Below are 16,961 nucleotides of genomic sequence, written 5' to 3'. Positions count from 1 at the left end.
TTCTCCTCGCTCGCCGCCCGCTCCCTCGGAGCTCTAGCGGGGCTCTTTCGGTTGCCAGAGCAGCTCTCGGGATCTTTGTGCTCAGTAGTTCACCCCGGAGAGCCGACTACAGCTTCCAACAGCCACCGGGGCTTGCTTTCAATTTCACATTGTTTGGCATGTTCTCGGGTAACATTTGTCCTAAAGGTACCCTCAGTGAACGTTGGGAGTTGTAGTCAGTTCAGCTCCCAGTACTATTCCCTCTGTTAGGGGCAGGACTGGTTAGGGTTTCAGTTTTGCATTTGTTGATCTTTTATCTGCTTAGATCCCAGTACAGAAGGGAGGCTGAGGCACAATACAGCAGCATAAACCAGGGTATATATATTGTCACATGTGCTAAGACCCCATTCCCTCAATTTCTGATTATACTCTAATTTCAAGCAAGGCTTTAATAATGATGGGACAAAAACATTTTATAGGGAACTTGTGCTTTTGATTCCTAGATTCTGCAGACAGGAATTATGAGATTCACAGCTTTTTTCTTTGTATGCTGCTTTCTTGGGGCTTGCTTTCCTTTCTTCACTTAGACCATGTTCATCTGTATGCAACAGCCCCAACACATCAGTCCAAGGATGTTTTTGGCTGGGACAGTTGGTGACTGATGCAGTTTTCAAGCAGGGCTGGCTTCTGCCTGGCGTCAGATCCAGGGCCCTGGAGAGCTGCTGATTATTCAAAACAGTTAGAACGTGAATTGTGGGAATGCAAACTTCCCTCTGGCCATCTGCCACTGGGACTTGGCCTTTAGTGGGGATACACCCCAACAGCCCAGCTTGGGGGACCTGTTGATCCTTGGCCTTTTTCTTGGCAGCATCAGTTAACGGCAGTGCTGCTTTTTGTAATGTGAGCACCTACTCTCCAAGGACGGGGCAGACTGGTGCCTCGTGCTGCCAGCACCTGTCCCACCACAGTAACTGTTGGCCCTTATGACCATTGTGATTTCCTTTGGCTGGTGACCCAGAGGTGACACCTCCTTTATCTCACAGCAATTCCCCCAGGCACTGACTTTTCCAGTCCTTTTGTCCTTGTAGTTCCACAGATGCTTACATTGCTGGAAAGAGGGATTGACCATAAGGTGAGATGGTTTGGACAATATTTTCCCTTTTAAAAGAACCCCTGTCCCAAGAGGAGCTGTGATTGCACAGATTTGATCATCTCGATTTAAACACAGGAGGGCGTTTAATATTTAAACTGATTGTGAGCACCTTCTGCTGGAAGTGCCTACTACAGCAAAGCAAGCCTCCTGGTGTGATTAATGAAATCCATTGTGGCATTAATTTTCATCTCTAATGCTTCCTTCAGTGTATAAAACAAAAAGAGATTATACTGAGATGGTTATAATCTCCCAAACAAAGCCTGGAACAAACCCCATTGCTGCATCTGTTAGGAGAGGGATGAAGAAAATCTATTGCTTGGATAGAGAGGGGAAAGCACATATAAATCAGTGAAATGTATTGTAAATATGCCACCATCTTAGTCAGGCATCTATACAAGCTTAATGTTCTTTTGGGGACTATTGACTGCAAAACATAACTGTTATCTGGAGCAACCCTGGATTAAAGCTTTGTTTATAGCACAACATATTATTGACTTCCACTTAAAAAAAATTTTAAATCCATTGTCCTGTGAATTTAATTATTGGTTTGGCTTTTTAGAAATACAGTATGTTACTGCTTCTAAAACTCCTTTGTATGCTACTTTACTGGAATTTTATTTTGTATGTGTCATTCCAATCAAATACCTATGAAAGCTGTAAAAAATCCAACAATGCAGTTTCTTTACAATGAAATGGTGGCAATATATATTAGGATCCTAAAATGTATTTCAGCTGAGAGCTGGGACAGTTGCTGACTGTAAGTGGACACCCAACACTGATTTGTACTCTTCTTGCCCTTCTTCAGCTTGGTTATGACTTTTGGAGAGCCTCAGCCCAGAAAATAGAATAACCAGTTATTGGAAACTAGTCAAACATGAGATTATTTTGTTTTAATTGCACTGCTTGAAGGCTGATGTGAGATTTCACTCCTCAGGTACTGCAATAGTGAGTAGCTCTTGTGGAGATTTAGATCAGGCATTTCAAGAGCTGACACTCTTGCAACACAGAAGGTTCCTGTGTGTACAGAACAAATGATCTTTCAGCCTGGAAATCACTCCAGGGATGGCCCTTTCTGAAAATGCAAAAAGGCCAGACTGACTCAAGCACACAGAGAACCAAGAGCAAGTGACTGATGCCAGTGATGTCATCACAGAGCACAGAAATGTCACCTTGCCCAGGACACGTTGCCTTCTTTGTGATATTTGCAAACAAGGGTGAAAACAAAGCATAGGTGTAAGAGAGTGGTGTAAGAGTCTTTGTAAGAGGGTCAATCACTCTTTTCTTCCGCAGATCAAAATCTTGCAGGTCTGTATAAACTAGGAAGCAAAAGGTTCTATTATGGGGCAAAAGGGTGGCACTGACCTTGCCTCTGAGTAATTTTTTTCCCTTCTTGCTTTTCCCCATACCACAAGTACTGAATCCAGTAAATAAGCTGTGGGGAGGGTTGGAGAACTTGATTCAAGGAGCCATCCAGGGCAACCTGCCAGTGCAAATTCCCTCTGCTAAACAGGTTCCTAAAAGAGCAAGATCCTGAAACAGGCAATCCAGCTTAAGCTGTGGATACAACAGTGAGTATTGTCCTTCCCAGAGGGTCAAGGGGAGGTGAACTCTAAGCTGTGCAGGCTCTTCAAGCCCAGTGTCAAGTATATTGTTAAATCTGATGCTTTGAAATCTGTATTCTGCCTTGCAGGGATTTCACTGGTTGGTTTGTTCACAAAGGAAGTGTGGCAGAGGGTCTGGACCTTTGGTGGTTACACCAACAAATGCTGGAGCATGTAGGACTGTATGACTTGAGCACGACAAAGCATTTTTCACACATCAAAAAAGCTGCAAATCCAATAAATGTCCAAGTGCTTCAATCAATACCTTCACCTCAGCTGTGAGGGCATCACTCAGATAACAGGCACTGCAAGGGATCATCCTGTTTTGTTTAGAGTAAGGGGAGAAAAAGATGTGTTGTGGGAAAGCCACAGCCAGACCTGTAAAAGTAGGTTATTGTCCTGTGCTTTTAAAGCCGACTGTGGTGAGAAAGGAATTCCCATCAACATCCTTAATCTTCCTGCCAGTGGGCTGACAGACTTCCAGGGGAGGCAGCACAAGCTATCAGGTTTCTTTTGCCATTCTCTCTCTCTCTCTCTCTCTCTCTCTCTCTCTTTCTCTCCCTATTTCTCTCTCCCTCCCTGCCCCACTCGCCCTTTTCTGAATGATTAATTGCTTTATTCTGCTCTCTGTTTTTCTGCACTTTATTTCTGACAAATATCTTACTTTTTCTGGTTGTTTGTACCGCTGTGCTGAGGTGTTACAGCCACAGCCTCTTCTGCTGCAAAAGGTGCAGGCAGCCTCAGAAAGTTTGCAGTTACCCTAATGAATAATTAAAGGACATGTGTCTTTCTTGCAGAACAGGCCAGAACTGTAAAGCCAGACATAAGACTCGTGGGAACTTTCTTTCTCTTTGCTTCTGTAATGTCCAAAGCTATCCAGTATGTGTGTGCCCAGCTTTTTCCTGATGCTGAGTAGAGGAAATACAGGATGGGAAGGTGTATTTGCAGAGCTTGGTAAGGATGAAAAAACCCCAGAGATTTATCATTTAACTCTGGGAAGTTTTAAGAAGGGAAAGAAAGCTGTTATGAGTGTTAACCAAGCAAGATGTAGTAAAATAGAAGACCATGCTGATTTTTCTCAGGGCTCAGTATCTCCACAGAGTTTCTGACAAGTTTGTTTTTTCCCAGGGTTATCAATATCACATCAGGTAAAACAGAAAGACCACTCATCCACCACGGTGACTCATGGCATTGAAGTCAGGGGAAACATCCCTTGACTGCTAAGGGGGTAAAGCATGGATGACTCAGGAGTGCCCAAGGACAGAGCCAACACCATGCTGTGCTCACCCTGCCTGTGTAAGGAACAGGGGATGCAAAGGGAAAAGAGCAGGGGAACAGTCTGACTTGTAATATGGCACATAGGAGTTAGAGATGTAACTATTTTGTGCTATAGGTTTTAGTCTCTGTGAATTGTGAGGTCTGGAAGCATTCTGTAACAGTCTTTCCAAAACAAAGCTGACAGTGCTGGGAACACACAGAACTACTCTGGACCTGGAGGAGTTGCATGGCCAATATTTCAGGCCAGCTTGATCTGTTTGGAGTACCCCACCAAAAATTTGGCTTTGGTTCACAGCTGACCCTGATTTGACACACATGCTGCCTTGCACCTGAGGCTCCTTCTTGGCTTACCATGGTTCAGGGGAACTCTGGACACGGGATCCAAGCTGTCTCCTTCTTAGTGGGATGATCTTCTAACACTTATGCCAAGAGGGCTCCCATCCTCCCAGCTGCTGGGATTGCAGTGCACCAAAAATTTGGCTTTGGTTCACAGCTGACCCTGATTTGACACACATGCTGCCTTGCACCTGAGGCTCCTTCTTGGCTTACCATGGTTCAGGGGAACTCTGGACACGGGATCCAAGCTGTCTCCTTCTTAGTGGGATGATCTTCTAACACTTATGCCAAGAGCATCCTCACACATCCTCGTGCCAGCTGCTGGGATTGCAGTATGCCTTCGGCAGCATGTGACAGACTGCTGGAGCAGCTGCAGAGAAACAGAAAATGTCTCAGGGGCATGGTGAGCACAAGAGGGTGCAGAGGAGAGCTGGGCTGGGGATGTACAGGATAGCATTGAACACTCACATGTGAGGTATTGGGTCTGAGTGCTCCCACACAAACCCAGCTGTGGGCTGGCTGCTTCTGCAGCCCACAGGAGGATAAAGATGTAATGGTTCCATGGGGAGATGTACATCTACATCTAGGCTGGTGCTGTGTTTTTTTAATGAACTAGGTGTTTTCAGCAGTGGGTGTGTGTTCTCCCTCTTGAATCTTAACACATGACAATGTTTGCCAAGCCTTTGTGAAACAAACACTCCTATTAAGAATTAAAAAGTAGTTTGTGCCTTTGCCCATATTAAGGCACAATCTGAGAGAGTTGTTCTTGATTGTATTTCTTTACAGCAAACCCTTAGGTCCTAAAATTACCTGTCATGGTGGAGGCCATGGAGTTCTGCAACCATTAAATGATTGGACATGACTTTGTGCTTTGTTGTAGGGAAAAATACTTGTTCACTATGATCTCGCTCTGCTTCTTAGGGATATGCTGTGATTTGTAATGACTTGTTTTAGGAATGGTGGTCTTTGATCTGGCATTACTGGATTGTAATTGACCATGTTGACACAAAGCAATGGTGGGGTTTAACGCAGCCTCTTTCACTCACTGTTGTGGTCAATTATTTCAGGATAATGGCAACTCTGGCAGGTATTTTTGCTTCATTGAGCAATTATGTTGTTATGGAAACTGGTATTCTATAAATTATCTAAAGAGAGGCCTGATTCACTTATTGGGAACAATAAATTTTAAAGTAAAAAGTACAGGATAACAGGGTTTTTCATTAGCTGTATACTTATTTGTGTAATTACTAATCTTTAGAGCTGTTAACTCCTTGGTGAAAATATCAGCACCTTCGTGTCCCTGCAGGATCTGCTCCCTTGTCACATCATTAGGAGCCAGACAATCCTGCCCAGGGGGAGGCATCCTGGTTATGTGCAGCCCAGCAGCTTTCAGAGGAGCTTTTGCAGCACCCATTACCTATGAGAGTAATCCCCTTTCACGCCCTGAGCTGTTTCCTCAGCACTTTCCAAGAGCACGAACTACGATAAACATGTGGGTGGAAAACCATTGAACAGAAGTAATTAAGTTGCTCCTGGTGAGCTAAAGCTCATTCTACATGGATGAGGAACCCTGCATTAGCTTGAGGTAGTCAGTGCTATTCCCTAGCATCTTTCTCCTTTTTCATGCTTTCAAACTGAGATTTCTTCTGGTTCTTTTCAACAGTTGAGTTACTAAAAAGAACATTGTCACCTTTTACATGTTCAGCTCTCAGGGCAGGGGGCACACTGTCTCCCTGGGCCCCAGGAGTGCTCTGCACTGTCAGGAGCAATAACCTCTCCTCCTCTTAGCTCTGGAGGCACCTGGAAATCTGTCTTTGCTGTGTCAGCCTGGTCATGGGGAGATTTGCAAGTACCAGGGAACCAGCCTCCAGATGATAATATGTTTCCTTGAGTAGGGGAGTTTAATTTGGGAGGCAGTAATCAACCTTGCTATAAAAATAGCCAAGTCTTGATTTCTCCAGAAAAAAATAAAATCCTGTGTTTTCTCATGCTGGTTGCTGATTTCTAAATCCCCTTCAGTTTTGTCAGCACCCTTCTGTTTCACAGAATGGCAAGTTGCCAGACTGCTGTATCATCTTCCTGGGGTCTGCTGCCCACATAGCAGGTATTCAAATTCAAAATAGCAGACTTTGTAAGAGTGCAGGACAGCTTCAGCTGGCAGGAAAAGATTTGGGTTTCTTACAAATGTGGTTACATATTGGTGTATGAGAACAATTCACAATGAAATGAAACTTGCTATGAGTGATTTCCATTTTAAGCTCATATTATGTATAGGAGTTTTCAAGAGAAAAAGAATTGCCAAATAACAGCTAAGACATACTGTTGAATTATGGGTATTGCTTTCTGCTGCTTAATTACTTGCAGACTGCACTACCCTGTAGGAAAGGCAATGGCAGAACAGTTTTCATCTGGCAAAAGTATTTCTGTAGGATTAGAAAGTAAATTATTTTCCATTACTTGTACTGCTCAGAAAACCAATGTATCTTTTTTTGCCCCATTTGGGGACTTGAATCACAAACAAAAGCAGGATATAGAAAGCTTCTTTATTTTCTTGTTTTACTGCAAACATAAGAACTCTGTACAGCACTGTGCAAAGATCCCTGGATGTGGCACATGGCATCTGCTTTTGGAGAGGAAGCAAAACCAGACCTTTCCCAAAACTACACACCACCCGTCCCTGTACTGTCTGCTTTCCAAGGAGTACAAGGCTCTTCACAGAAACTATAATGAGGCAGTTCTTAGGGTGACATTGTCCTGTAATCCCTGTTCCCCTTTCACAGAGGGATGAGGAAAAGCCAAGGCAGTAACTTGCCAACAGTCCCCAATGCCAAGGCGTGCAAATCTCATGACCGAGTTGAGACCTACAGTCGCAGCCCTTAGATCACAGTTTCTCTTCAAGAGCCAAGTCACAAAAGGAAAACAAAAGAGTTCCTGTCAATATCTCTTTGCAATGACTACACTGCTTTGGTTTTTGAGTCAGATTCCTGAGGATCAAGGAAGAAGCTGCTGTAACACAGCTGAAGTCACAGATATTTGCAACAGTGATGGTATTAAACTGCTGAACAGAACAAGAGCAAGAGAGAAGGTTGAAGCTCCAGAGGGCTTGAGACCAAAACATAAGGAAGATGGAAAACATGAAAGAGATTGGTCTTAAATACTAGAAAGGACCAATTGAGAGAATGAATCCATATTACAGTAATTTTACTGGTCCATTTTACAGTATTTTTTTATTTGTGAGCTAAATTATTATTGTAATTTTAAAAAGTATTTATTTATTCCTGCTGGGAGGACCTAGTTGACATCAGTTGTAAATGTGTTAGGACAGAAAAATCAAAGTGTTTAACTGCTGCGAGGCACTCTCATCATATCATAATGCCTTTTGAAGCGGTAATTCAATGATTGATCAGAGGAAATCTAATTAACTGACTACATTATATGAAAAAAACAACCATGAAGAAAGCTGTGATACTCTGGGTATCACATTCATCAGAATCTTTGCTCTGCTGCATGGGTGTGGGTGTTGTAAGGAAAAGCCAAACCTTCATTCAATGGATCACCTAAAAATAAACCTTAAGATTAAAAGTTTCCTTTCTCTTTCTATCCTGCCTTTCCCATATTATTGCTTTGCATACTTCTAGACATTTTAGGAAGTGCATAGACCATATTTGTCACTAAAATATTCAGCATTAAGCTAATTGCTTAAATCTAATATTCACCCACACATTATCTATATGGGGGTGAAATTTAGATGTGAACATTACCTTAATAAAATGCCTTCTATTCTTGTTTCCCATTTTTGCATTTTGCTGTACAGCATTCCATCCCTGCAGGAGCAGGGTGAGCTCAGTTGCATTGGGAATGACATTAATGAACATTTAGTGCAGCCTCGGTGTGAGTTCACAGCCAATGTCTCCCATGGGGCGTGTGAAGGCAGTGATGTGACAAAAAGGGAAGCAGATACTCTTCACTGGGATTAACAATGTGTTGACGTGCTGTTGTCAAAAGATATGAAGGTTGGGTGCATATTTTTCTTACTCAATGGCCTTTCATCCTGGATGTAGAGACTGATAAAACTCCACAGCAATCCAGGCTCTGGGTTTGGCTGAATGCCCTTGGTCTGCAATTCTCCTCTCTCTCGGAGATCAGGTTATTTTTTAAAGCTTCATACCTTTGCCTGCCTAGAATGACATGAAATCAGCCTTGTTGAGCAGGAAGGGAAAAGTAATCAAAAATCATATTTTGTACATTATTTCAGTGCTGTGGGTTGGCTTGCCACTTATTTGGATATCTGGTTTCTTTCAGAACGCTTTGATATTAAAAGTGTATCTTAGTTTAAATAAACATGTTTTTGCCTATTTTAGTCATTGTCTTTTGGGTCAATGTCAGATGTAGCCTTATGTGAAGAATTTAGTTTTTATTTTCCCTCACTGTTTTCATATAAAGCCATCATATAGACAGATGAGTTTTGCTTCCCCAAATTTACACTTAAATGAAGACATTTCAGTGAAGGCCAAAAAACAAAGGCAGCAACTACCTTCCAAACATTCCATTATTGAATATCCTTGCAGAAGAGCCTGTATGGCTTCCCATTCCACAGTCTGCATTATAATCCTTGCTACTCCCTGGGTCAGTTTTGTGCTACTCAGTATAAAATACACACTGTGTCAGTTTTACTCCAGTTATTTAACTCCAAAGGAGTAACCTATATACAACCAGCTGAAATATTTATGGGTTTGGCCTTCAAGTGTTTTTGTTTGTTGAGTGTTTCAGAATTTACTCAGTGGGAAAAAGGAGATGCTTGCACATAACATGATATGTCTGCAGAGTTCAGGAAACATTGTCTCACATTTTGAAGCACACCAACATCCCTGCCCAGTGCAGGAGCCTCCTGGGAACTTGTGGGCAAGAAAGGTAAGAGCTTACTGCGATTTTTAGTGTGTCTGCACATGCGTCACCCTTGGTTGCTTCTCTTTCTCTCCTGATGACTTTTCAGCTCAATAAGTGGTAGCATAAATAACCTGCAGTGCTATAGCCACCAGAAATTGGAAAATCATTCAGCAGCACAGCCTAAGAGCCACCTCCAGCCGATGAGGGAAAGGCCTGTGGGTCAGGGAGGTGATTTATGGGAATCATCTCTCAACTGCTATAGAATTAGCACCTAGAGCTGGAAAAAGAATCTGGAATAAAGGAATCTATGGAAAAGTGCCTCACTCTGCACTTCAAATGTTTTGTTTTAAAAGCTAGAGTTGCATTTATAGACATTAAAATGGGGTTCCCCTGTGCCATCCTTTTGTATTTATTTTTCTAACATGCTTCTGTTGAACTTGTCTGACTTTCTGCTACCATTAATTGTATCTATTAGTTGTTAGTCTGTTGAACCCTTCCTCTATCTCAGTTTTTGAAGAATAAGAGTAGTCTGAGTAATTGGAGAATGCTACCTAGGCCAGTGATTGTTTTTATAAAACAGAAACATTATGTTCCTCTTTATTTACAGTCATTGTAAATGGAAAATGCATCTATTGTTTGTGTTGCTCTGAGATTATGTATTGCTCTTTCAACACCTGAGGACCCATTATCACCTCCTGAATTTTTGTGTTTGTCTGTGAGAGAAAATGCCCTTTATTGTCCTATCTCAGAAACACCATCTCATCAACTGGGAACCGATTTAGAATTCTTTTAATTCAGCAGATCATTAGAATATATATGACACTTCCAGGGAAAATTAAACCATGTGGAAGCAATAAAAGACTGGCAGTTATGTCTGATCAACAGTAATAGTCCAGCATCTTGGGAGAAAATAATGTATTTTAATTCAGAAGCCCATCAACATTTAACAAAGCCGAATTTTGTATTTTTAGCCCATTACAAAATTACCAGTATTTGGAAATTGGTTTTGTATTGTTTTGTGTGCGTTTTGTTGTTGTTGTTTTGTGGGTTTTGTTTGTTTTGGTTTGTGTTTTGGTTTGTATTTTTTCTGGTGGGGATAAGGGAAAAGGGTGAAAAGACAGACAGCTGCAAGGACTTGCAGCACATTCTAATTCTTTATTTTGTTTGACCTGATTTAACAAGCTTCCTCTGTTGAAATATCATCGTCTATGTCGGGAATTATGTCAGGAAGCACAATATGTGCAGTGTGGGTGAGTGAGCTTGCAAAAACTGTCAATGAAGATCAATTATAGGAATTTTTGAATTACACATTAGATAAGAAGCAGATGACTTCTTTTCCCTTGCAACTGCGCTGTTAACTATTTTTGTCTAAATTAAAATACAGCCGTAGAGGCAGTGAAAATCTGTCACTGAGCGTCACAGGCTGCCCAGGCTTATTGATCATTTTCTTCTTTACGACTGAGGTCCTGCAGAGCCGTGCTTTTGGCACAGAGCTCTGTGCAGACGAAGCCAGAGAGCAGCAATCCACTAACAACCTAGGATTTATATGCAGCTTGGGCAGAAATGGCCCTTTACAAATGACTTGGTAGGCATAAAAAGAAAAATGCTATTTAGGAGTTGCCATTTTCTGGTGTGTTGGTACTGCTGAGTGAGGCAGTGGGGGCTGTGTGTCCTTCTCTCACACCACAGCTGGGCAGGCAATGACAGGGGGAGGCAGCCTTGCTCCTGCACCTTCACTGTTTATAAATACCTTGGATCAGCCTGTTCACTGGATATTTCTGAATGTGGAATAGCATTTCTTTGCCCCAAGAGGCTACATATAAGGGGGGAAGAATTTTGTAGACTCTACACAGCTGTTGAACACCACTGCCAGCATTTCCTGGCTGTGCCTCTGGCTTAGTTTGGAGCTGAATTCCAGAAAACAAGTAGGATTTAAAGAACCCTTTTCAAGAGAGAAGTAGCAGTTCTTATTCACAGGAACTAGATGATACATCATCTTTTGAGGCTGGGATACTGAAAGGCATTAGAATGAAAGTCAGGGGAATGCAGAGAGGAAAGAGGTGCAACAAACTATGCAGCCTGTGTGCAAATCTCTTTTATTCCAGCATCTTGTATTCTAAATGATCTTTATTTTGTAGTATCTGTTCATGGAGGAATAGGCTGATGCAGAACCCAGAGTCTTCCACTGATTTAAATGCTGTCTTCTGGAGGATTTTCAGTGGTAGCTGGTTGTTAACAAATAACAATTACTTATGATAGATTAAAAAATGTATTTATTTACTTTAGTTATTGTTGTTTTTTGTCATTTTGAGGTTGGCTATTAGGCTTTTATTGATAGCTCTTTGATATGAAAAGCTGACTACTTTCTGCTTTGTGCTTAAAAGCTTTAAGATGCGGGGTGTGCAGAGTCTGCACTTTCCCCTCATTTCCAAGGGACTAATTGATACTAATTGTTCTCATCCGCTGCCAGAACTCGTTAATGCTGCATCTGATCCATTTCAAATTTCGGAGATGCAATGCACAAGATCCATTGCTCTGAGAAAAACTAGAGGGATAAGTGGTGAGAGGAACAGAAAGAAGAAAATATTCTACCTTAGTACTTCAATAACTAATTCAGTTATAGAGGAATTTGAAACAGTAGCATTCATTAAAATGCCACCTTTCATTAAAAAGTTATTTTCAAAACAAAAGTTGACCTGCAGTACTTAAAAAATACAGGGGAAAAGAGAAGTAGCCTAAAGCCACTTTTTATTCAGGAAATGTTTATTCCACAGAAACTCTTTCACATGGAATTTCCATTCCTCTTTCAAGATTTGTATTTTTGTATCCAGCCTTTGGCTAAAAATGGCAAAATGCAATTCCTTGGCAGACCATGAGCATTGCACCATTGCAACAACTTCCCACCTTCCCATTTTCTTTTTATTTGAGGAAGAATATGCTAGGTTTGGAGCCTTTTCTTTCCAGGTAGTAAAGAAAATTTAAAAGTGTGAGAAAACAATGTGAGCCAGGCCAATCACCATGGGAAATGGTGAAGAGCACTCCAAAAAAAGCAATTTCACCATATAGCGACCTCCAAAGCAGCCAGAAATTATCATTCACTTCCTTTATGAACCTTAAATTACTTCACTGTTTGTCAGTGTTATTTCTTAATCACGTATTCATCACAATTCTTAACATGGAAAAGCTGTTTAAAAATGAGAATCCCACCACAGTCACTGTAAAATATCTCCTGGCCTCCAAGCAAACACTATAGAACTAATTCTAGAAGAATTAAATAAAGTAACATGTAGGCTGTCATTGCCGAGCTCTTCGGGACAGGAATGAACACACCCACTCAGAGCAAGAACATCTAAAATCCATAAGGTACCAAAATCGTGATTCAGATTAAAAAAACAGGCAGGCCATCAAATCCAAATTTTAGTCTCACCTGGAAGAGTCCTTTGACATTAAAACTGCCATTGTCTCATCTGCTGCTTTTATTTATACTCTGCACAAAGTGCTACTATTGTGCTTTTTTACCCTTTTCACACTGCCCACCATGCTATAGGACTGCAGAGCACAGATTATTGGTTACTGGAATTTTTGGAATAAATCTTCAAAGAAAAGAGACAGGGTTTATTTCAAGTTCAATTATACAAAAAATCCAAGTCTACCTCTGTATCTTAAATCATCAAAGTAAAGACTGGGTTTGTTTTCTTTTAAAAAGCTGGCATCATTTAAACAGACATATTTTGTTTAATCTATTTTCATACTTAATTTTGATACTTCAGTCTGATGGGATTTGTTTTTTTAACAAAATACCTGGGCACTGATGCCCAATCCCACAAACAATAAAATTATTGCTGTAGTTGAGGAAAGGATGTATTTTCTGTGGATTTGTTGATTTAAGGCAAAGAAAAGATTCCTGCCGTGAACATCTAGAATTAATTCACCCTAGGACCAACACATGATTAAACTTTAATAATAAGTTTTAATTATGCTCTCAAAAGAATTCTGTCTCTTCACCATAAAGGCATTGCTGTTCTTTTTTTTTTTTTTTCTTTTGGAATCTAAGTAAAATATAACTGAATATGGCCATTTTTACATGATTATGCTATCTAAATTCCTGAGTAATTGAGTTAGTTAGATGCAGTTGCCATCTGATAAGCAGCACCTGTCCTGTTCTAGGTTTTATCTTGTAAACCAGAGTTGCCTTCCCTTTCCCATCAATGAAAACATGCAAGTGGTTCTTTAGGATATTAAAAACAAAACATTTTTTATAAAGGCTCAGATACTTTATCAGTTTTGCTTTAATTAAGCTCCTGTCACCTGTTGCTGTGCAACATGTAATTCCCATTAAGTCATGACAAATGTAGTTTTCAGCAGCTCCAGGAGATGTTAATGTGAACACATCAATATTCATGTTTCTTGACAGATCGTGAGGCTTAATAAATTGCTTTCTATAAAATAATTTTTGTGGAATCAGGGATGTTCCTCTGATAGCACAAAGGAAGCCTGAAGCTGAGATATCTAAAATATAATTTGCTTTTCACTGCATCTACAAGTGAATAAATTATTTCTCTGGAAAGTAATGAGGGATTTGTTTTAGGCTAAATATATATATATAAAAAAAAAAAAGTAGAAGACAATTAGGATTAAAAAAAGCACTTCACTTTCATGAGGTTAAATGCTCAGTTTGCACATAAAGAAAGATTCTTAGTGACCCAATTCTGTTACTATTTCATTTTGGTCACACCAGAAATTTATCTTGATTATGTTTGGCTTACAGGGAAATTCAACATATGGCTGTGTTAGGAGAGTGTGGTCACAACTGAGCAGTGTGTGCTGGAATGAGGAACCCTCAGAACGGGGATTTGGTCTGAAGAGCATCATCACATATGTCTGTTTGCATTTTTATGAATAAATCAAAAGAGAGATGACAACTATGTATCTAATAGGAAGGCCCTGTGTTTTAAAAACTGTTTTAATGGATTTTACTTCTGTAAATATAAAGAAAATAGAAGCAATACATAAAAAACCCCAGTGAACATTAGCACTTGTATAATACAATTATTAGCATATTGTTAATACAAACAAAAAAGGCCTTTAATACTTTGTCAAAATAACCTTATAGAATATTATCTCTGTGCCTACCTTCTAGTGAAAGTCTGGGGAAGAAACACCAAACAACCTTTCAGGTATTTTGAAGTTTCATTTCCTTTTTGCTTATCCCAGGAGAATGACAACAGAATGGTCTTTTCCCAAAAATTCTCAGGAGGAAATTAAAAATACTGCAGAAAGAAAGACAAAGTAATTGTTTTCCTGGTGATTATTTCTCTTTGCCTTCATATCTTTGATAAGGAATTTACTTCCCTCTTCCATAACTCTTCCTCCCAAATCTGTGTTTTGCAAATATTCCTATCCCCTATAGTGTGCATGACTGTTTTGTCAGGTTGGATACTTGTGATAGTTTGGGAAAAGAAAGTGGAACAAAATGTGTCAGGAATCTAAGGATATTTAGGTCCCATTAAGCAGTGGGGAGAGCTACACTTAGCAAGGGTTTATGACAGCACTGGAGTCAGCCAAGTTAAACCCTTTATTCTGAATCAGGAAGTGGCAACTCAGGTGTGATCAGGGTTAGGGCTGAAGAAAGAGCTTGGTTTATTACAACTCTTTTAAATATTGGTGAGTTAGAGGAAGGGATACAGCTGACAAAGGCAAATTAATTGTTTTGTTTTCATATAGAATTATAGATTATAGATTGACATATAGATTAGCTATGGTAAAGGCCCTGCTGAAGAGCATGATTTATTTCTGGCATCCACATCCTCTGGAAGCCTTGGCTGCAGACCCATCTGCATGTGCAGCATCACAATTTGGAAAGAACAGAGCTGGAAAGATTTGCAAGGTAGGACAAAACCCCAGGTTTTTAGTCACACTTAGCTCTTAGCACTGTGATAGCACAAGCCCTGTTTATTGTTTTCTGAGCATATATAAATTCATTAGCACTTTGGGCTCAGCCACGAGTGTCTCAGTGCTCCACAGATGAAGAGATTTCCAAGTAATGCTGCTGTAAGTACAGAAGTTCACAGCCAGATGGTGTTGGGGGGGATTTGGCAGCTCTCTGCCCATTAAAATAAGGTGAGGTTAGTTAGGATGAGGATCTGAGCACCAGGCTCTTGGCAAAACCCTGGAATACCTGCCTGCCTGGGCGTTTACTTCTACATTTATGGGGTATCTTAGACCTCAGGCAAGCCTGAAGGGTGTTACTGTGACAAGCAATCCTGGGAACAGGCACCTTGGAGCACAATGCAGCAGCATGAGGGAGGAGAATTTGGGCCAAGGAAACAAAGGGAAACCCCTACTCTTATAATAAAATAATGTCAAACAGATGGTAACCAAATCAATGCATGGTGAGATGTCAAAACATGTTGAGCACCATATTGGGACCTGCTTAGGGAAAATCACAGTGCTATTTATTCTGTTACACTTTGGAACAACCTATTAATTTAATAGTAGGGATAAGCCCTTGCTTTGTACAGTTGAAGGTCTGCTGCTGCTCCTTCCAGTTAAGTGAGGTTGCACCCAGGAGCAGCTGTCAAGTTCAAGGAGTGATACATAATTTGGCTGTTACAAAGGACTGGTGCACTATGATTCCTCTTGATAAAAATATCAAAGGTAGGAAGGAATCATCAATTTCACTCTGAAGACTTCAGATCATCAACTTAAAGAAAATATGTGTTCTTCTGAACAGGTATATATTTCTTTTTTACCTGAGACACCAGAAATGGGTACTGCACTGAAACTGCAGGGTTTTTTTCTCTCCTCTCCTCCCCTTATCTGCCACTTCAGTTGTTTTCTTACCATTTGATAACAGTTCTAGTGCAACTGCATTTTTATGCTACTATTTCATTTTGCTGCTAGAGTTTTCCTGTTTACCTAAGTCTGTCACAGAGCAACAAAGAAGGAAAAAACCAGTACGTGATCTTGTATCACATGGCTGCTTCTAGCAAAATGTGCATTTAAAGGCCTTCTTAAAGAGAACTCATCTAACTTGAGTCTTCACCTAAATGATGAGGAAAACTGTATCTGTCCCAAAGGCTTTTTTTAAGAGCCAGCTTCTTTGCTTTCAAACATTTATTTGGAAAAATTAAATGATAAAGCTGTAAATCAGTAAACTGATGCTATTGCTGAACCTGCTGGGCAGCTGAGAGAGGCCCGTGGTCCAGCCAAGCAGCTCACCTGGCTGGTTAAATCTGGGAGATTGTGTGGGACACCAGAGCCAGTGTTCATGTTCTGAAGGGAAAGGGGAGCATTCACGTACATGAGATGAGACTTTACTGAGCCATCTCCTCTCCCAGTGTGGATCAGCTGTTCCACAGCACCCTGCGGAGAAGAGTGAAGGAGAATCAGCCACACCTTGTGAACACAATACAGAGCTGAGCTGTTCAGAAGGACAACCCAGGTCTTCTGCTGCCCCCATTTTCTAAATCCAAACTGAGGTGCAGATATGGTGATATCCCCAGTGGGATTAGTGTGGATATTTAACAGTAATTCTGGCAGTTGAAACACAGGGGGTTAATGATATTTGCTGAGGAGACAGGCTGGAGAAAGGGAAAGACAGAGGAGCCTGAAGTTCTCTTAGTTTGGATGGCAGACTTGTTGAAAATCTAGGGTAGAGCACCTTTAGACATGGTAGGGCTCCAGTATCAGGGGAGGATGTGGCATTTTACTAAAATGCACTACCA

This window comes from Onychostruthus taczanowskii, unplaced genomic scaffold, assembly GCF_017590055.1.
Source record: "Onychostruthus taczanowskii isolate IOZ18803 unplaced genomic scaffold, ASM1759005v1 scaffold64, whole genome shotgun sequence".
Taxonomy (NCBI): domain Eukaryota; kingdom Metazoa; phylum Chordata; class Aves; order Passeriformes; family Passeridae; genus Onychostruthus; species Onychostruthus taczanowskii.
The sequence above is the reverse complement of the archived record's forward strand: the minus strand, read 5'-3'. Positions refer to the sequence as shown.